This window comes from Physeter macrocephalus, chromosome 5 (assembly GCF_002837175.3).
Source record: "Physeter macrocephalus isolate SW-GA chromosome 5, ASM283717v5, whole genome shotgun sequence".
NCBI classification, from domain to species: domain Eukaryota; kingdom Metazoa; phylum Chordata; class Mammalia; order Artiodactyla; family Physeteridae; genus Physeter; species Physeter macrocephalus.
The window spans coordinates 40,827,330-40,850,684 of record NC_041218.1 but is presented as its reverse complement, the minus strand read 5'-3'; the positions used below and the strand labels follow the sequence as shown (position 1 = coordinate 40,850,684).

Below are 23,355 nucleotides of genomic sequence, written 5' to 3'. Positions count from 1 at the left end.
GACGCGCAACCACTGCACCACCAGGGAAGCCCTAGGGAAGTACTTATTTGTGTGCGCCCTCCTGGAGTCCACCACTGGCCCCACCAAAGGGCCTGGAGTCTCCAGTGCTAGATTGCCTCAGGCCAAACAACCAACAGGGAGGGAACTCAGCCCCACCCATCAGCAGACAAATGGATTAAAGTTTTACAGATCTCTGCCCACCAGAGCAACACCCAGCCCTACCCTCCACCAGTCCCTCCCATCAGGAAGCTTGCACAAGCCTCTTAGATAGCCTCATCCACCAGAGGGCAGAAGGCAGAAGCAAGAACTAAAATCCTGCAGCCTGTGGAACGAAAATCACACTCTCAGAAAGATAGACAAAATGAAAAGGCAGAGGGCTATGTACCAGATGAAGGAACAAGATAAAACCCCAGAAAAACAATTAAATGAAGTGAAGTAGGCAACCTTCCAGAAAAAGAATTCAGAATAATGATAGTGAAGATGATCCAAGACCTTGGAAAAAGAATGGAGGCAAAGATTGAGAAGATACAAGAAATGTTTAACAAAGACGTAGAAGAATTAAAGAACAAACACTTAGAGGAATTACAGAACAAACCAACAGAGATGAACAATACAATAACTGAAATGAAAAATATACTAAAAGGAATCAATAGCAGAATAACTGAGGCAGAAGAATGGGTAAGTAACCTGGAAGACAGAATGGTGGAATTCTCTGCCGCACAACAGAATAAAGAAAAAAGAATGAAAAGAAATGAGGACTGCCTAAGAGACCTCTGGGACAACATTAAACACACCAACATTCGCATTTTAGGGGTCCCAGAAGGAGAAGAGAGAGAGAAAGGACCTGAGAAAATATTTGAAGAGATTATAGTTGAAAACTTCCCTAACATGGAAAAGGAAAGACCACCCAAGTCCAGGAATTACACCGAGTCCCAAGCAAGATAAACCCAGGGAGAAACATGCAGAGACGTATAGTAATCAAACTAACAAAAATTAAAGACAAAGAAAAATTATTAAAAACAACAAGGGAAGAATGACAAATAACATACAAGGGAACTCTCATAAAGTTAGCAGCCAGTTTCTCAGCAGAAACTCTGCAAGCCAGAATGGACTGGCACAATATATTTAAAGTGATGAAAGGGAAGAACCTACAACCAAGATTACTCTACCTTGCAAGGATCTTATTTGGATTCAACGGAGAAATCAAAAGCTTTACAGACAAGCAAAAGGTAAGAGAATTCAGCACCACCAAACCAGATCTATAACAAGTGCTAAAAGAACTTCTCTAAGTGGGAAACACAAGAGGAGGAAAGGACCTACAAAAACTAACCCAAAACAATTAAGAAAATGGTAATAGAAACATACATATCGATAATCACCTTAAATGTGAATGGATTAAATACTCCAACCAAAAGACACAGGCTTACTGAATGTATACAAAAACAACACCCATCCATACACTGTCTACAAGAGATCCACTTCAGACCTAGGGACACGAACAGACTGATAGTGAGGGGGTGGAAAAAGATATTCCATGCAAATGGAAATCAAAAGAAAGCTGAGTAGTAATACTCATATCAGATAAAATAGACTTTAAAATAAAGAATGGTACAAGAGACAAGGAAGTACACTACATAATGATCAAGGGATCAATCCAAGAAGAAGATATAACAATTATAAATATATATGCACTCTCAAATAAACAATCCAACCTTACACTTAAAGGAACTAGAGAAAGAAGAACAAACAAAACCCAAGGTTAAGAGAGGGAAAGAAATCATAAAGATCAGAGCAAAAATAAATGAAATAGAAACAAAGAATAAAAAATACAAACACTTGGAGGCTAAACAATACGTTGCTAAATAATGAAGAGACCACTGAAGAAATCAAAGAGGAAATAAAAAAATACCTAGAGAAAAATGACAATGAAAACACAACAATCCAAAATCTATGGGATGCAGCAAAAGCAGTTCTAAGAAGGTCTAGGACCAGATGGCTTCACAGGTGAATTCTATCAAACATTTAGAGAAGAGCTAAGACTTATCTTTCTCAAGCTCTTCCAAAAAATTGCAGAGGAAGGAACACTCCCAAACTTATTCTACAAAGCCACCATCACCCTGATACCAAAACCAGACAAAGATGCTACAAAAAAAGAAAACTACAGACCAATATCACTGATGAATATAGATGCAAAAATCCTCAACAAAATACTAACGAACAGAATCCAATAGCACATTAAAAGGATCATACACCATGATCAGGTGAGATTTATCCCAGGGATGAAAGGATTCTTCAATAATATACGCAAATCAATCAATGTGATACACCTTATTAACAAATTGAAGAATAAAAACCATATGATCTTCTCAATAGATGCAGAAAAAGCTTTTGACAAAATTCAGCACCAATTTACAATAAAAACTCTCCAGAAAGTGGGCATAGAGGGAACCTACCTCAACATAATAAAGGTCATATACAACAAATCCACAGCAAACATCATTCTCAATGGTGAAAAACTGAAAGCATTTCCTGTAAGATCAGGAACAAGACAAGGATATCCACTCTCGCCACTATCATTCAACATAGTTTCGGAAGTCCTAGCCTCGGCAGTCAGAGAAGAAAAAGAAATAAAAGGAATACACGCTGGAAAAGAGAAGTAAAACTGTCACTGCCTGCAGATGACATGATACTATACCTAGATAATCCTAAAGATGCCACCAGAAAACTACTAGAGGTAATCAATGAATTTGGTAAAGTTGCAGGATACCAAATTAATGCACAGAAATCTCTTGCATTCCTATACACTAATGATGAAAAATCTGAAAGAGAAATTAAGCAAACACTCCCATTTACCACTGCAGCAAAAAGAATAAAATACTGAAGAATAAACCTACCTAAGGAGGCAAAAGACCTGTTTGCAGACAACTATAAGACACTGATGAAAGAAATTAAAGATGATACAAATAGATGGAGAGATATACCATGTTCTTGGATTGGAAGAATCAACATTGTGAAAATGACTATACTACCCAAAGCAATCTACAGATTCAGTGCAATCCCTATCAAATTACCAATGCCATTTTTTATAGAAGTAGAAGAAAAAAATCTTAAAATTTATATGGGGACATAAAAGACCCTGAAGAGCCAATGCAATCTTGAGGTAACAAAATGGAGCTGGAGGAATCAGACTCCATGAATTCAGACTATACTAAAAGCTACAGTAATCAAGACAATATGGTACTGGCACAAAAACAAATATAGATCAGTGGAACAGGATAGAAAGCCCAGAGATAAACCCACACACCTATGGTCAACTAATCTATGACAGAGGAGGCAAGGATATACAATAGAGAAAAGACAGTCTCTTAAATAAGTGGTTCTGGGTAAACTGGACAGCTACATGTGAAAGAGTGAAATTAGAACACTCCCTAACACCATACACAAAAATAAACTCAAAAATGGATTAAAGACTTAAAGGTAAGACCAGACACTATAAAACTCTTAGAAGAAAACATAGGAAGAACACTCTTTGACATAAATCACAGCGAGATGCAATCTTGAGGTAACAAAATGGAGCTGGAGGAATCAGACTCCATGAATTCAGACTATACTAAAAGCTACAGTAATCAAGACAATATGGTACTGGCACAAAAACAAATATAGATCAGTGGAACAGGATAGAAAGCCCAGAGATAAACCCACACACCTATGGTCAACTAATCTATGACAGAGGAGGCAAGGATATACAATAGAGAAAAGACAGTCTCTTAAATAAGTGGTTCTGGGTAAACTGGACAGCTACATGTGAAAGAGTGAAATTAGAACACTCCCAAGCTGCTCAACATCACTAATTATTAGAGAAATGCAAATCAAAACTACAGTGAGGTATCACCTCACACTAGTAGAATGGTCATCATCAAAAAATCTACAAACTACAAAGGCTGGAGAGGGTGTGGAGAAAAGGGAGCCCTCTTCCATTGTTGGTGGGAATGTTAATTGATACAGCTACTAAGGAGAACAGTATGGAGATGTCTTAAAAAACTACAAATAGAATTACCATATGACCCAGCAATCCCACTACTGGGCATATACCCAGAGAAAACCATAATTAATGCACCCCAATGTTCATGGCAGCACTATTTACAATAGCCACGTCCTGGAAGCAACCTAAATGCCTATCGACAGACGAATGTCTAAAGAAGATGTGGTACATATACACAGTGGAATATTAATCAGCCATAAAAAGGAATGAAATTGGGTCATTTGTAGAGATGTGGATGGACCTAGAGACTGTCATACAGAGTGAAATAAGTCAGAAAGAGAAAAACAAATAACGTATATTTTCACATCTATATAGAACCTAGAAAAATGGTGCAGATGAACCGGTTTGCAAGGCAGAAATAGAGACACAGATATAGAGAACTAATGTATGGACACCAAGGGGAGAAAGCGGGAGAGAGGGGTGGTGGTGGTGGGATGAACTGGGAGATTGGGATTGACATATATACACTAATATGTATAAAATAGATAACTAATAAGAACCTGTTGTATAAAAAAAAAAATAAAATTCAAAAAAAAAGAACCAAAAATAAAAAAGAACTGAATATTTGTTCTTGAATGAACTTGTGTATTTAGCCACAAATTAGTTAAATTAGTCAAATGCATTATCTAATTCATTATGGCAGTTCTTACAATAAAGTATTTTTCAGTCATTAGGATGGTTTATACCAGTATGTATTGTCATAGAAAAATGTTTATGATATAGGAAAGATAAGTAAATGTCTTATTTGCATAAATTATATTTATTTGTAAATTACTTCTGAAGAATATGTATTATTTAAAAATTATGTAGGTGCATATATAGATGCAAAGTCATAGACTTGGATGTAAATAAAATAATTCTTAGATGATAGTATTCAGATTAGTTGAATGTAACTAGTGGAATTCAAATGGAATCAATAGAGGTGATTTTAAAAATTAATAGTTGGAAAAAAATAACAATGGTTGAATGTCAGCACTCAATATTATTTGTATTAATATTAGCTAAAATTATTAAAATTGAGCCACACCAGTGGTAGAAGTTATTGGAAATTATGGCATTAAAAAATAAAAAAGCAAACACACTCACTTCTATAGTTGAACAAGTTACAAAAACTATACAAATGGACAAATGATATTGAAAAAATTACCAATTTTTTTCCCCAAGCCAAGAAATTACTGGCTTTTTGGTAAAGATATAAAATTATCTTATAGATAGTATTAGCATCAGTCACCCTACTTGACTAGTCTAAGATGGATAACAGAGGGGATTTTCAAGGTGCCCTGTGCATAAGACAAATATCTCATACTTTTTGGGTTTATGTATATTTGTGTTCAACCCTGTCTCCCCTCTAGAGCATGGAACATGATACCAACACAAGAGGGGCAGTTAATAAATGCTCATTGAATGAACTCCTGATTGTCTGGGTTTAGTGGGAAACAGTGGTACAGATACTGAAAAGTAGGGGTAATGGGAATGATAGTAGCAGTATTGTGGACCCAAACTTTGTGTGGTGGTGTAGACAAATTCAAAAGATCCTCACCTTTTGCTGGCTTTTGAAAATTGGCTCTTGTATAACTTTTATCTGTACCCAAACTTAAATTGTTTTGTCTTCCATTCTTTTTGGCAATAAAAGTTTTTTCCTGCAAACTCTGGCTATCAGTAGATGAAGTAAAACCCTAATTCTACCTCACCCTCCAGCACCATCAGAAGCTAATAGAGCTTTACGTACAGAATATATCTCCTCATCATTGTACTGAATTTTTAGAATTGCTTCCTCAGTGTAGTTGTAAGGCTTTGAAAAGTTCTGTTTGTAGAGTTGGTGATTGGGTGACATATTTCGAGTGAAGCTGTAAAGAGTCCATGAATAAAAAGAGCAGAAGAGAAGAAAAAGATATAGATTGAATCTAAGGATGTAAAAATGCAGTTTTAGCTTTTTCTCTGATAACAGGCTCTGCCTTTGGTTTCTTTCTACATTTGAATGAGGTACATGGAAAACTGAGCTACTTTTAAGAAAAGGCTACACTGTGATTGTTTCTTTTTTCTTTTTCTTCATTTCTTCTTTCCTTTTTTTAAAAAAAAAATAGGCAATCTTTTCCAAAAGTTGAAGTCTTGAAGTAAATACTATACTTCTCTTCTTATGGTGGTTTGACTCAGTGCTTCAGATTGGCAAAGAAGAAATTTGTACTCCATCTTCTTGTGTTTTTACAGCTTTGTTTGCATAAATGTGCAATTTATGTAGGGGTTGATGTACTGTATTGAGAAATTCAGAGACAGCTGCCAGGGCCATCTTGCAGTGAAGCTGTGCTGAACCTGAAATTTAATTTAAATATTTCATTTCATTCTCATTGATTGCAATGTTGGTAGTAAACTCTCCCTTCTTTAGAATCAGCACTAATCCAATCCATGAAAATTCAATTGCCCTGTCCACAAATTTTGTGACTGAAAGCAGGGAACTGCAGACTTTGCAGTGTAGATTGCCTGAAAGAATACTTTTGACTTCTTTCTTAGAAGGAAGAATCTTCATCTTAGGAATTCAGGTAATAGAATTCAATTTAATTAACTAAAAAATTGTGCTTATTAATGTTCTCCTGCTACATCACCAGACATAAATGCAAGTCAACTGACATCTTTCACTTTCCACTAACTTTTTTGAAACTAGCCATTTTTGTTAAGTTTAGCTGCTCAATTAACTGCTGATTACACCTCTGCATGGGCCTTGCTTCAGATGGTGTTAGGGTTATCAACATCATTGAAGTCAATGGCACATGCTGGTGATTAATAACTACTTCGTTACTCAGAAAAAGGCTTCTCTTCGTTAATAATGGTTATGGAAAATTTCCTATAAAAATATTATTTCTAGGACTTCCCTGGTGGTCCAGTGGTTAAGGCGCCATGCCTCCAGTGCAGGGGACACAGTCGGGGAACTAAGATCCTGCATGCCGTGCAGTGCGGCCCAAAAAAAAAATAAATAAAAAAAAAAATATATATATATATATACACATATACATATATATGTGTATATTATTTCTACAGATACATGCATAGTTATTAGCTAAAATTGTAGGCATTATTAGAATCATGAGAATGTCAAGACTGCAAAAATACATTATGATTTCCTTGATGTGGTAAAAACCATTGTTGCAATTATTGTTTGATTAATGTATTAGGAGAGTGTGGCTTTCTCAATGCTCACCCTCATTTTGGTTTAGCTATGAATATTAGCAAATGCTTTTTGAAAATAATACTTTAACCCCTAAAAGTAATTCTGGTCCAAAGAGAATGATTTGAAGCTGATGAAGTCATTGTGGTTTTCACACAGCTCATGCTAACTTATTCAATCTTTATGTCTAGTTGCTTATAGCTCAAAGACTACATTAATGGCACATCAAATTGTCCATCAATGAAATAAATGCATGCACACACATTAAAAATATGCTCACATCCCTGCTCAATCTTACATACAAATACAGTGGATATGACATATCTTTTGGAAAAAAATAATTTTTTCTCTCATCTAAGCTAACAAAGGACTAAATTGAATCTTTTAATTTTAGAATTGAATGGGTTGTGCCATCACCTTCATCTTGGACCTTGAAATTTCCATAAACCTCTTCTCATCTGGGTTTGAGTAGAGAACATATTGATGGAGTCAATATTCAATCCTGAAAAGACTCCAGGGGAACAAATGTAGTCAGAATATACATGTAGCTAATCAGTGTGCTTAGCTTTCCTCCTAAGATGGATCAGGGCCTGTTTGGTCACATGGAGGTTTTTAGCCATGGAAAGCAAATTCCTTCACTGTCTTTATTGGGGATGGACTCTGTCTGCATATTAATGACATTGAAATTCTAATGTAAGATGCATCTCATCCCTTCTGAGTTTGGGCCTCCTTTCTGCTGACAGTGTTCATATTAAGTTTGGAAAGGATTTGCCCTTGGCATTGTTTTTTCTTCTGTTTTTTAATTATTTTTATTGCCACATAATTTTGAAATTTATGGGCAACATTTAAATGAGTTGTAAATGGCTAGAATTATGAAGTAATAAAAATAAATGAAAACTGCTTCATATTTTAATTATTTTTAATTTGTTCTTAGAGATAAAAGAAAATAAGGACGTACCGGAAGGGTCACAGCTTGGAAGGAGGTAACAGTTTCTGCCTTACAGTGCTATTTTCCCCCAGGTGAAAAGTAGAATGGATCATAGGGGGGTCACCAGTTATGGACTATGTTTGATTAATATTAGCTTCATTGAGAGGGCTCACTGTATACAACATCCACGCTCATGAACAATATTCTATTGAGAGTGGGTGAGATTAGATGAAGGCCACAGGCGTGAAAGTATGTGTGTAATATCAAAAGTTGATATTAAGCTTCTTATTCTTAAGAAACTCATACTTTATCGTGCAAAACAATATACATACAAAAAATAAAGACCCAGAGCAATATCAGTGGTACTGTATTTACAAGTGCTAATGGTTTGGTTAAAAAAAAAAAAAGTACTAAAGGGATTCAGAAACTGGAGAGATAGTTGTGGTCTGAATATGCGTACTCAGAATATGCTTTTGGAGAAAGGTATGGTTTGCTCTGCATCTGAAAATATTTGTTAAGGGAAAGGAGAATAGGAGGACATTTCAGCTGGAGAATAAACTTGTAGAGATACAGACTTCTCTGTATCAAAGAATAATATGGAGGGTTTTTTTTTAATGCAAGTGAAGATGAGCTTAATGCATAGTAAATTAATGCTAATAAAAATAATACTGACAAGCAACCAATATTTACTGAATGGTTTCTATGGCCCAAAGCATTGAGCTAAGTGCATTACATGGATTATCTCTTGTAACCCATTTTTTAAGATTGACAGCAACATATTGGAAGACTTCACTTTTGTACTTGAGTCCCTTGGCAATAGGAACTAATGTAAATCTTAAAATATTCAGTGATTTGATTTGGATGAGTGGATGTGCGATGGAAAAAAGGCAAGAAGAAGAGCTGAGAGATTACTCTGAAAATCTGAGTGTTAATGAATTGTACCATTCTGCATGAAAATAGTGGATTTATCTAGTGGTGTTCTGGTAAATATTTAACAGTTGACTCTCTAGGGGGAAAAGCCCTGATTTGATAACTTGCCACTTTCTGTGGCGTAAAATACTTTCACAATGACTGAATTCAAGCTGCCAATTCGAGGTCAACTGGCTCACCAAACTCCTGACAGCAACAGTTGGCTTTTGTCAGTCAGTGTGAGCGGGCTCTGCACACCATCAAATTAATCTCAGACATAGAGAAACTGAAGAATGAATGAGATTTGGATGATTTGGCTACGTGGAATAGAAGAGACCATCAAAAGTGGCATCCAGTTTTATAGCTTGAAGGAATGACAGCCTGGGTGTCACTGCCTTCTGGGAGGGCAAGTCCAGCTGTGCCTCAACTGGACAAGAGTCACATAGAGACTTAGCTCTAGTAGCTCCTTCAGGCAAGTATCTGAGGGTTTTACTTGCTTGGAGGAGAAAGTTTTCTGCCTGGGTGACACATGATACTGGGGCAACTAGAAGATGGTGTGGCAAATGTTCCTTGGTTCAGTTCAAGGATTAAGTCTGAGCCATCAAAGTAGAGAGGCTAGAGACTGATTTGGGAACATTTCTTTTTCACTGAAGGGCCCCATGAAATGTTATCTATTTCTCCTGGAGGAAGGGTATGGTGTAGAGCAGGGAAAAGAATCATTCTTTCCAGCTGTGCACATCCCTGTGGCACTGTGAGAGCCTCAGAGACATGGGACACTTTCTGGAGAGTCCTAGAAGTGTTTAGGGGAATTGGAGAAACTCTCAATCAAAATGAAGTCCTATCTTTGCAGATACGAAGTGAAATTTGAATGTTCACAAATATGCAAGTTTGTACTCAAAGGCTTCTGAAGCCCAGGAAATTTGGACAGGGGGAAAAAGGCAAAAGGTGTGTATGAAACTGATTATGTTACAAATGAGATGATAAGCAAGAAAATTTGTCTTGTAATGCAGCTGAAGCTCTAGTGAAAAGACCAGAAGTAAGGAAGGGACATGGGAGTCATCACCCAAAAGATGACACTTCTTGGCTGGGATCCAAATCAGGGAGAGTGTAGAAAGGAGATCAGATTGTCTCTGGTGAAGCCCACAAGAACATATCACAACATTCTAAGTGTGAGTGTGTATAATAGATAAATTCATTTTTCCTGGGCATGCCTTAGAAACAAATATTTCTGTGCCATACTCATTCAATTCCTAGTTTACAGATCTTCATAGGTTTCTAAATTCCTCCTGACTTAACGACATTTTTGGTAAGTAGGGTCAGGCAGCAGGCATGCCATGCCTGTACTAAATAGTCCATGTGCCGAGATAGAATGCTTCTGTCTTTCTACTGTCTGAAGACTTCACAGTGCACTGTGTCCTCACTCATGTTTTGGTGGCAGATGGCTTTTATTGTGTTTGAGCAGCAGGGATGATTTAATTTCCTTATTCCTTTGAAGGAATTCCTTATTCTTTAGCATTTTTCTCTTTCTCCTTGTCCTGAGTGAGCTCAGAGCCAAGAATTTACATCTTTCTTCTTTTCCTTCCCCCTTTCAGCAATTATTATCAGTACAGAGCTTTTCCTAAATGTTCCAATCCCAAACCATACTGTAAACCCTCTTTTCTTCTTGCCGGCCAACTTCTCAATGTTTGATTAATACATTTGGCTTAAAATTTGTATTTCCCTCTCAGTCTTCTGCTGAAAGTATGGCATCATAAGACCACACAAACACACACACACACACACACACACACACACACACACACACACAGTTCCAGCTGAAATGGCTAGACTTACTGGTGTTATTTCAATATATAAAGTCCATGGAGAAAAATAGTGGTTCCATGCCCCCTGCCCATTCACCAAAGGAAGGACTTAGACTACATTTATCTCTGTTGATCTTATCTCTGAAACCCATGGCCTCAAGCCACTGAATTTAAGTTTTAAAGTTAAAAGTATTAAGGAGAATAAATAAAATTTCAACTTGTACAAATCTGGTACATAGATTCATTGCATTTTCACCTTCACACTTCATTTCTTTACTTTTACATTTCATTTCTTTAGGTTTTAATATTTTTGTTTGTATTTATGTTACACTTTATAGCTCTTCTTCAAAGGAAATATGCTTCCTTTGTGTTTATTGATATCTCCTAAAGATTTAAAATTTTGTTCAATCTCCTGCTATCATTCCAAACCATGAGATTGATCTCAACTTTTGCTTTATGGATTTGAGGTTTGCTTCTTCCTTCTCTCACATCCTTAAGTTTAAATTCATGATTTTTTCCCATAAGGAAACAAACAAATATGTAAACAAATGCTCTTTTGGAGATTATAATGAGCTCCTAATAACCAATCAATATCATTTCTTAGTACTTGTTTCCTTTTTCTCTAAAACTGTAGGATTTGACACTACTAATAATCCTAATTCTCTCTGAAATTCTCTCCCCACTGGATTCTACAAGTCAGTTCTATCTTGGCTCCCTTTCTACTTCTCTTATCATGACTCTTAGACTTTGTTCTCCAGTCTCATATACATTTTCAATGGGATCAGTTCTCTGGCTCTTTTTTTCGTCTCTCTTTCATTTAGTTAAACAATGTTTAATTTAGTTAAATGAATGCTTATTGATCACATATTATCTGTAACTCCTTTGAGTCTAAGGGTGCCTTGGGGTACCACTGTGGTCCTGTTTGAGGACAATGGAAAACCATCTTGTTCAAAGAAATCTTGAGAGACTTCTAGGACCTTTCATTATGTGCGAAATTTCCATCCTTCTTTACTGCTTTTGGCTGAGGAATTTATGATCCTTGTTGAAATGCAAAAAATATTCTCCAATAGGCCTCATACATTGTCAGCCAGGTCTTTGGTCAAAATAGAGATAAAACAGATGGTCACATTATCTAACAGAACACAGATCCAGAGGCGTGAAATACAGGACAGGTATATTCTAATGAGGTAAGGGAGAAAGGTGAGAGAATACTGGGTAATGGGAGGCGCTCTCTAGAAAGGTAAACAAGTGGTTTGTCCCCCTGGCTGGCCTTGGAAATGCCTAATTAAAAAGACACACAAAAAATATTGTAAACAAATTCTCTCGACTGGATAAGCTTAGCATTTTGAAAACAAGAGTGTCTTTGCAGAGTATATATTCCCACTGCTGTTTGTTGTTTGTTTGTTTTTCCTGAATTCTCTCATGGTTCTTGGTAAATGAATCTGAGTCACAAGAGATCAGCTCCCTGGAGGTGCTTAGTCTAATTAAGAGCAATAATAAAAATCTCCATTAAAGCCTTTACTCTGAGAAAGCCATTAGGAAACTACTAGAGTGACAGCAGTTTTTATTCCAAGTTCAAGTGTTTCCTTTTACTCTAGTGCATGATTATAAATAAATATTCTTTGATATCCTACTAAATATCTCTGGATGGACCATAAACTACTTTGTAATATAAATGATTTACTAGGCTAACACGAAAGGTGATTTTTGCTTATCAATGAAAAATGATATAAATTTAGACCCTGTCATTTCTAATAAAACATTACTACTTTCATAATATGATCTGGAATTTGGTAGTCTTCAAAGATGTTTTAAAAAACACTTATGGATTCAAAAAAAATTAAAGAGCTGTAATAACAGAAACTCTTTATTTTATGGTATTAACTGAAAACTACCAGCTTCATAGTGTTTTCTTCATTTTAAACTTGCCTTCTGTTCATACTGTTTCACCATAGATTCACCAGTGGGGTTTTACTAAGTTAGAAATTCTTTGTTATGTGGGGTTCTTACTCTGATATTTATGTGGGGATTTTGAGACTACATATCCTAGCATCTGCCTCCTTGATTATGTGCATATGAAATTTAATAGAACCTAGTCAATCCTTACCAAAACAACAATCTTATTTTCTGCTTTCTATATTTTAAGGAGAATAATGCATTTGAAGAACATCAATAAGTAAAGAGCCTTCCTGAACAATCACAAGAGTATTGATTATTTAAGGATTATTCTTATAAGTATTCCTAAAGAACAAATGTTTTAGCATTGCCAGCAAAACCAGCAGGGGTTAGTTTGCAGATGATGCTATTTATGGCATTTATAGTTCTCTGGTGACTACAACTTTTGTTTGCATACCTCTGCCATCACAGCACCTTCATCATGCCAACCACTCAGATGCCCAGAGCTTCCTGGTATAAACGGGGTGGCCTCCATGCTCCTGATTTTCTCACTTTCCTTCTATCCCAGATTTGCTTTTTTTGTGTGAGTCTTTCTCTCTGTGGGAGATGGGTATGAATTTGTGGTGCTTATACAACAACTAATATAAGGACATCACAATTCCCATCTAACATTTATGGCTTTGGCTTCAACTACTGAATGGAGTTTCAGGTATCATCATAGGTTAGTAGGAGAGATGTTTTGGGCTTGGGATCTCTCTTATCACTTTTGATTTCAAATTTCTGGATATTTAAAGGCACTTAGAGTAACTAATTTGAAAATATAAAATAATTTAATGTTTTTTGAAAACCTTTTATGTAAGTCATAACAGACTTTAAAGATATATAGAAAGTATAAGCTTTTATATATTAAACTTTACTGAGTTGTAATTGACATTCAATAAAAGGCATATATTTAAAGTGTACAATTTGATAAGTTCTGACATATCTATATACCCATGAAACCATCACCACCATCAAGATAGTGAACATATCCACTGCCTACTAATGTTTTCTCATGCCCTTTTGTAATAAAACTCTCTTACACTACCCTATCATCTGTTCCATCCCCCACCTACAACCAAACATTCACTGGTTTGAAAAGCTGACTTTTTCATACCAGACTATGCTTTGTGGTCAACACACTTAATAAAATCATGAGAATTCCAACCACAAGTGTACCATTTAGGGTTCAATTATTTGTCCTTGACAAATTGGGTTAATCTGGATCTGCCACGCAACAGGAGGGCTATTCTAGAGCAACACTGTGAATGGTCAGATCTGTATTGTGAATGGTGACTTCAACAGTTTAGTGGTGAAAAGAAATGAGAAGAAACAAGAATTATATGCAAACAAAGACCTGAAGCAACAGCTTCTGAACCTTCTTAAGACCCTAAAGCTTGCATCATAGTTTCAACTGGTGTTTGCAACTCTAGCAGCACATTAAAATCGCTAAGGGAGCTTTAACTAGTTAAATCAGAATCTCTGGTAGGGACTGAGTCTTGGGATTCATAAATAGTATTTAAAACTTCCCAGGGGACTCTGATATGCAGTGAGAGTTAAGAATCATTGCTGGTGTTTTACTAATAATTAAGTGTTCTTTTTCTAGAACCGGTTTCAGGTTTAATTTTCTTAAGGAGTTCACCCAGAATTGATCATTCTGTATTACCGTTTTCTCTTAGGAGGTTGTCTTACTCTGGTCAAGAAGCGTTTCCTCAAGGAAAAGTAAATGTGACACAGAAAAAAAGAAAGATATTAAAAGTATTTATTAAAAAAAAAGTAAATGGTTGTTGTTTACCCACGATTTTGATTTATCTTCCTGCCTTATAATAATCTACAAATTCTAATCGAATTCTGCTGTGTTCTGTGATCAATTTTACCTTTCCTTTACCATTTTCTGTTTCAACATGTATGAGAGGCCACAGGAAAATCTGGCATGTCTAGGTGCCGCGCTCCCTCATGCCTCTGATCTCTCTCTTCAGTGTCTCCACTGGGAGACACTACTGCGTCTCACTATTGTGTCTTCAAAGTGGTTCCTAGTCCTCCATTCTGCCCCATCCCTGGGTCTTCCCTCTCTGCTCTCAGACTTATCCTGACTCCTTCACTCCAGGAAAATACCCCTATCCTCTTTCCTATTTAATGTCCACTGGTTGCTAGATATCTTTTCAAATACATGTATTTATGTCAATGGCTGCCAATATTTGAATATGGTATCTCAGGCAAGCTACTATTATGTTAATCTCAGCCTTTCGCAGATGATGCCATGACCTAAAGAACTAACTTTATTTTTTTAATAATACGTTTTATTTACTTTTCATTGAAGTATAGTTGATTTACAATGTTGTGTTAGTTTCTTGTGTACAGCGAAGTGACTCAGTTATAAGTATATATATCTTTTTCAGATTCTTTTCCATTATAGTTTATTACAAGATAGTGAATATAGTACCCTATGCTATACAGTAGGACCTTTTTATTTATCTATTTTATATATAGTAGTTTGTATCTGCTAATCCCAAACTCCTAATTTATCCCCCCCTCCCACTTTCCCCTTTGGAAACCATAAATTTGTTTTCCAGAACTAACTTTATAGTGGGAAATTTCTGTTTCAAGCTGGTGGGAGAAAAATTTGAGGACAGGTATGCCAGTCTGTGGCCTCCATGTGATACTATGGACCAGAGTTCCCTTGTACCTCTGTAAACAAAAACACCCTGCTCTGTTGGTAGTGTCACCTTTTCAGCATGTTAAGGGACATTGGTGTGCCTGCCTCTGAGAAAAATGAAGCATCTGAGTGGTAGTGAAACACTGATGCTTCACTGTGAATTAATGGTACAATGTCATTTTTCAAAGTACTTTTATGACTGTGGTGCAACAGGAAAACATTTCTGCTCAATGACCCTTGAATGCAAACTTCCATTTGTGAGGCTACTGAGTGTTTTAGCATATTGGGCTCTAAATTAAAGATGTAGGAATTGATTTTCCTCGAAAGGATGTTATAGTTTTGTGTTTTTTCCCTCCCATCTCTATTTAGCTTCAGATACTTGTTAAATGCAGGAGTTTGTAGAAAAAAGACATCTCACTATTGTATATCATTCATGATACATGAGAAGGATTTTTTATTGTCCATATTATATACTCACTTCTAGAAATTAAAATTGCATTTAAAGTGATATAGTGAAAGGTAACTGCAATATTATATGTTTATGAATCACAAGTTAGTCTTATATTTGCTTTACTTCTTTTAGGAGAATTTTATTAGCACATGTAAAAGTAGCTAAGAGGTAAAACACTTTCCTTTTGTTTACATGTAACTTGGGAAACATTTTTACTGCTGACCATAAATTGAAAAACTGTGATAACCAGGATTAAGTCAGTCTAAGATAGAAATGTTTTTTGGGCACCTGCTACATACACAGCACTCTGATAGAGATGTGGGGATATAATACATTATATCTAATTGGTATGATAAAGAATTTAAAATGTATTAGAGAAAAATGTGGGCACAACTGTGAATGGAATAAACTGTTATGATAGTAAGACTAATAACTTTTCATGTATTTAGCATCAGTAAAATTCCTACAGATTCAAGTGTTTAAGGAAGCTTTCAAAATGCCTAATTTGTCAATAGGAGTAAAAGGAATAAAAGCAGAATAAAGATGACCTAGAAGTTAAGACACCTAGGTGAACTGATAACTACCTAGTTCACTTAGGTAATTGATGAGCAATGGCTTTAACCTTTAAGTTTCCTGAGACCTAAAGGCCTCACAGTTTTTATTTTCTGACAAAGAAAAGACACAATTTATCTACAAAGATATTTTTATGACAGGGCACTCAAATAGGAATATATCTCAAAGGCCTCAGTAGAATGAATATCATACTGGCTAATAAAATCAACTACAGTCTTACAAACAGCAGGAAAAGTAAGTCCACAGAAATGATTCTAGGTTATAACTATCTATCTGTGAGACTAAGGACACTGCTTGAACTAAAGAAAGATTTATATCAGGAGTTGAGATCATATAATACAGAGACATTTTTCAATTAAAAATTATATCATAAAATATTACATGTATTTGAAATAAATTTAAACAATAAATAACATGAAATTAAAGTGAAATTCTCCCTTCTCTTTTTTTCCCAACCCTCAGTTGTATATCACATAAGTAATTTATTTAACCCTTTTGGTTTCCACTTATGGCAGTTAGCCTCGAAGTACTAAATGCTATTCTCATACAGCTATTTTATTCACTCAATAATTTTGATAAAGTCTAATATCTTCTCACTATGACAGAGGAGATATACTATCCCCTCTTTTAATCTTTTCCCAATGTTTGTTAATTACCAATTTTTATTTCAGCTGCATAATTAGAAAAACTAACCCTCTAAAAATTGTGAATCATTATTTGTACACCTGTAACATATAGTATTGTACAGCAGCTATACTTCAATTAAAAAAAAAGACTTAACACTTGATTCTTTATATCAATACATATTGGAGTGTCTCTTGAATCTCAACATCACAAAGTGAGGAATTTGGAATTTCTACTCATCTATCAAACTCAGCTCTAAACTCCATTTCTGTTGTTATGGCATTACTTGTACATTGCCAACAAAATATTTTCCTATGCACTAAACCAGTGCTGCTGGAAGAGATTATTCCAAGTGTCATGATAAAATTCACTTTTTCCTTACATCCTACCAATTGCCAAAATTATGTCATATTTTACATTCGTTCATTGTTGAACCATGAGTTGAATGCACAACTTTTTGTCTTCCTTTGAATTTCTAGTTGTCTTTCTTTTTCCTTTGTCACATACAGTACATCCCTTCATCTTACCATTAAGATCCTACATACAGTTTATGTAATTCCAATCATATCCACTTTCTTCTTGAAGACAGTCTTTGATCTCTCGGCTTTCTGATCTAACAAAGAAAAATTGCCTCTAAAACACTTGCTCCACTGTCACACTGAGACTTCTTTTTAATGTATTCTGGGTAGTTATTTTGATTCCCAATACTTCCTTTTTCTTAGATCCCCTTTTCAGTTTGTTGGCATTCTCCTTCTCCTTCTTTTTTGGAAATGAGCCTGGGCAATAATGTTTTGTCTCTTGCTTATCTACAAAGTCTTAATTTGCCTTCAAATTTGTTTGAGCTATGTGTGAAAATCTAGGTTTCAGTAATTTTGGCTCAAAATGTTGAAAGCATTCCTTCATTGTCTCGATTGTCATCTAGTGTTCAGTGGGCTCTGCCAATTAATGATTGAATTCCCCAGTGCTAACTTTTGCTTTAGATTTCCCTTAAGTTGTACCATCTAGTATTTTACATACTGGTGAGAGGGAACATATCTGTAGAACTTTAAGAATCAGATTTACATTCTCTCTTTAAGAAAAGGCTAAATGATAATTCACCTTTTCTGTTTTTTAGAAAGGAGCTTAAGTTAGAATCAAGCAATTTCCAAAAGCCTTTCTTGAGATCTCACAGTCGTGTGTCACAACATAGAAAATTCTCAATGTCTTTAAGAAATACAGTTATATACCCAAAGCAATCCAAATAATTTGAAGCATTTCCTTTTTTTGGACTTGATACTTTATCATGAGATGTTTTCTGTGGAACCACTTTGAGTTTGTAAATGTTAGCTAACTCTGAAGCTGATTCTGATAATGGCAAGAAACACTCCATAAGAATAAAATTACCCTAATCAAAAAGTGTATATGCCTGAACTAGTAAGTACCAAAAAAGTCAACTAATGTATTTTACCCTTAAAATGTTCTGTGTTCTTTTACAATAGTGTTCTTTTACAACAGTGTTTTCTTGCCATTTTGTTTCACTGTTTGAGAACTTCCCTAGCTAAAAACTGTTTCTTGACTGACTCTTTATCAGCTTAGGTTACTCAGTTGACCAAGTCCTGCCTTAGAAATGACAATTCTTAAAGCCACATCTAAGCTTAGTACTGATTACTTCCAACTCATCATAGAAGTGGAAGGAAACATGAAGCATTTCTAATGGCTTCTAAGCCTTTAGAGGGGACCATCTAGTATCATAAAAATCATAGGATTTGGAGGCTAGCAGGAGCTTTCAATATTCTCTAGCCCAGGGGTCCCCAACCCCCGGGCCGCAGACCAGTACCAGCCCGTGGCCTGTTAGAAACCAGGCTGCACAGCAGGAGGTGAGCAGCGAGCAGAGTGAAGCTTCATCTGCCGCTCTCCCCATCGCTTGCATTACCGCCTGAACCCGCCACCAGTCCGTAGAAAACTTATCTTCAACGAAACCAGTCCCTGGAGCCAAAAATGTTGGGGACCGCTGCTCTAGCCCCTTTACTGAAGAAATTGAATCACAGCAAAGCTAGCAATGTCTTAAAGTTACAGGCTAATTAGGCAGGACTACTGAATGTAGTTTTGCAGGTGTGCACAGCAAATTGTAGGAGGGGCCTCTCACCTCTGTAGGCTACAAAAATAGCACCCACGGCCTTGTTCAGTGCGTATGGATCTTCTCAGTAGTCAGGAGTCAATGGCAGAAGCCACGTGTCCCCACCCTTAGCTCAATGCTCTTTTCATTTCATTGTGACACTGATGCACAATGAGATATATGTACACATGCTTGAATGTGGGTTTGTGATCTTTTGGGCTTTCAGAGCTTAACTTTAGTAATTATAAAAACCCTTTATGACATTTTTAAATGTATAAAGGATTAAAGATCATAAGCTAGCTCTCTCAACATATAGATGTACCAAAAGGTTCCAGAATGAACTGAAGGGCTTACTGGAATATAAAACCAACTGATTGTGACAAAATTTGAAGGTAAAGAGAGTTAAGGCTGGGATGACAATAAAAAATATTATGTAAGCACTTTGTTGTAGTTTCTTTTTCCTTATTGAAATATGAAAGGGACTAGGATGTGAGGAAAATCTGTCAGGCCAACATGACAGCCACTCAGTACATGCCAAGTTGACAATATTGGATTTTAAAGATGATATTGATATCAAATATTTACTCCACCTTTAGAATTAAAATAGAGATAGAGAATAGTTCAAATAAAACATATATTTCAGATCAAACATATTGAATAATGTTTTTCTTTGATCCTATGGTGCTGGCACAGCATAAGCTCTGCATCTTGTTTGGGCCCAGTAGCTGTCAGTATTAGGCTGTTGTCAAAAAGTCTGGTGTGGACATAGAGTTAGATCAAGAGTAGTTAGCAAGCAGAGGAGTTGTTCTCTGATCTTAAATATTTTTTATCACGTAAACTTGTTTGCCTCCTCTATCCTTTATAGTGTCTCACATGTTATCTTTTTCAACTTCTCTGCTAATGCAAAAGGAAAAGAAAAAAAAAACTTTCCTCCGATCTGTGAGTGTTCTTTTTCTTTCTCTCATCCTTGTGAATTTCACAAAGCCCCCTCTGATTAGGTGGAAAAGAGGTGTGAAGTTTTTCTTCAAACACACTGGTGCTAGAAAAACTAAAAATATACTCATCAAAATATATCTGTTTGAAATTCACTTGAATGTATGCTGTTGGTGGCAGAAGTGTCTGTCTTCCATTTTTCATATCTCAACCATATGCCAAGCCATTTAAAATCATTATGAAAAAAAATCATTATGGCTTGGAGTTCATAATTGTAGGGGAGTAAGAATTTTATACTTGATCCAATGAATTCACACTGAGAACAGAGTCCTAGAGTGACATTCGGCCATTCATATAAAGAAGCTGGCAGTTCGGTTTTTACAAAGATTAAGGAGACTCTGTCTACTCTGTTTTAAAGCAGTATTTTAAAATTTTGGCAACAAGTATACTTAGATCTTCTTTCGGTTCATTCTTGACAAATGAATGCATTTCCTACCCTGTCAGAAAGTCATACATATTGAAAAGTTTTTCATTTGCTTTTGTTTTTCCTAGAAAGAGGTAGTTTTGGTTTGCTCAAAACTATCTTCTATTGGTCCACAAGTGCCCAGTTTTTTACATTCTCAAGGACCTTGACTGATGTTAGAAGTGCAAACAGTGAATAATTTTTTTAAAATTTCTTTTCTCTCCAAAAAGTTAAAAGGTCAACATGGTAGTAGAAAAACAGTATACTTGTATGTTTATAATTGACCCTCATTGTTAAGATCCCTTTGGTGACACTATGCTCTAAGCAGAGCATCTTAAAAAGAGAAATGTTAAAGAAATTGTGAACTTTCAGGGCAAGATAATTTTCATTCTGAAACTTACCAGCACATGCTCAAGAATTTCTGTCTGCTAGCCTAGAGCTATGGAACATCCTCTCCTTTCAACTGAGGACAACCACTGTTAGCCTTCTTTTATGTTCTATAGGTTTAAAGCTCTTTTATTTCAAAAGGCCTTGGCCATGGTATACTGATTTTGTTTGATTTTTATTACTGATTTTAATTGCTTCTGCAGTTGTATATATTTTTGGTACTCCAGGTATATTGTTCCTTGTAAAATACCTGAAGTATTTTCTAAGAGGGAGAATATCTTATGAATTGTTTTTTGTGTGTAATTAAATAATACATAATCTTTATGTTACTGACTCCAACTTCCTAAAAATTTTAGAGTAAATGCAAGGTGTACCTTATAGATTTGAGGAAAAATATTTAAATAACAAATTCTTTTCTCAAATATTCTCTTCCACAGATTTGATGTAAATGAAATAAAATAGAAAATTCATGTTTTAGAAACTGCATTAATTATTTCTAGTTGCCTTTTGGGGACATCTTGATTTTTCACTTTAAAAATGGTTTAGCTTTGTTTTTTATGACAAGTCAGATGTTACAACTACCTTTTGTGTATAACATATAAATGAAAAATTAAAATTCCCTGTTGAAATGTAAAATTCAGCAAAGAACTTCTAAGTGCATCCAGTCAAAAAATGTATATATAAAAAAAAATATATGTATATATATAGCAACTACTTATTTACAATGGGGTGTTATAAACTTAGTTTGTGGTTGTTATAAATCTCATTAAAATAGATTTTATCAGGCAGATATCTTTTCAAATATGAAAATAGCTCTGTTGCCTTAAATATTTTGATGGAATCAACAGTAGCCAAAAATTATGTAATCATAAGAGTTTTGTATCAGATTGATTACACTTCTTTAAAATTACTTTATAAATATTGTGGGCAGGTATCTCCCCTGCTCCCAGACTAGGTAAACAGTCTGTGGTGAATCAAGTTGACTGACTCTCCTAAATCCTCCTTAGTTCTCTTGTATTTTATTAGAGAGTTTTTATAAAAACTCAACTATATTCAGGTTTTTGAATGTAAATGACCTCCTGTGATCACAAGCTCAGTGCTGCATAATTTTCATAACAATATAAAATTATAATTTCTGTTGCTGTGTGGACATCTTTCTCCACTCTTTGGGATGGAGGCTAAGGGGGGAAAGGGAAAAAGAAAAAGAAGAGAAGAAAAGCTGACTTTCTTGTTTGAGTGAATTTGGGGCTTAGGGAAGAGTCTCTGTGATAGGGGTCCCTGAGCCTTGTCTTCAATTAGATGTTATTCATAAATTTAATTTTATTTTATGTGCACTGAGTAGTTTATGTTGAGAAGCACAGTGTAATATTGGGTCAAGATAGGATAACTGATCATTTTACCTGCATTAATATTCATGTATTCTGCCAGTAATACTGGAAATATTGTTTAAAAATTACATAGATTATTTACATAAATGAATTCCATTTCACAGGTTAGAAGTGCACAAAATTAAGATTATTTATGCCTCAATAAAAAACTACATGGAGAAGCCAGTTCTTGTCCTTAGAGCCTTAGGTATTATGATTAAGAATTAATTTTTCTATATCACTATTAGGAACAAATTGTAAACCTTTTCCAAATTTGCAGAGTACATTTATGGAACATTACTCAAGGAATTCACTTAACACTAAAATGTAATGAAGTGAATTTGCATATTTTTCATTAGCTAAAGTTCTTGTATCCAAGGCTGTTTTTTTTTTTTTTTTTTTTTTTTTTTTTGTGGTACGCGGGCCTCTTACTGTTGTGGCCTCTCCCGTTGCGGAGCACAGGCTCCAGACGCGCAGGCTCAGTGGCCATGGCTCACGGGCCCAGCCGCTCCGCGGCATGTGGGATCCTCCTGGACCGGGGCACGAACCCGTGTCCCCTGCATTGGCAGGCGGATTCTCAACCACTGTGCCACCAGGGAAGCCCTCCAAGGCTGTTTTAATAAAATGTATATAATCTGCCCAGTCTCCCATTTTCAAAAATGTTGAATTAATGAATTTTGAGAAATCTTCCTATCATCCACTTATTGGTGTGATTATTTGGATAATCATAACACTTGTAACTCTGAACAAAATCTTTAAACTTTCAATTCAAAAGCAATCTCCTGGAAAACATTTTTAAAGCTTCTGCAATATTCAGTTCCTTACATGATGTATTCCTTTGGGAAATTCTCCCCACTTCTGCCTTTTATGAAGCTTCACCTACCTCAATGCTTCTTCTACTCCTCTGGCTATTCCTTTTTTCCTTTTTCTACTTCCTTCTGAAACCCCAAGACTTATCTCTTAGTCCTCTGTTTCTCGTCCAGCATGCTCACGTCAGAGTTCTCCTCAACTCACAGATGCAGTGGCCATC

General features: G+C 35.6%; 1 long non-coding RNA gene across 1 annotated transcript in view; it reads left to right on the top strand.

Moving 5' to 3' along the window:
- The window catches only part of LOC112067107 (uncharacterized), a 285,545-nt gene that overhangs the window by 183,302 nt on the left and 78,888 nt on the right, over positions 1-23,355 (top strand). The window contains exon 8 of the long non-coding RNA XR_002893081.3: positions 8,137-8,185. This is a non-coding gene — a long non-coding RNA (uncharacterized lncRNA). The remainder of the gene's footprint in view (positions 1-8,136; positions 8,186-23,355) is intronic.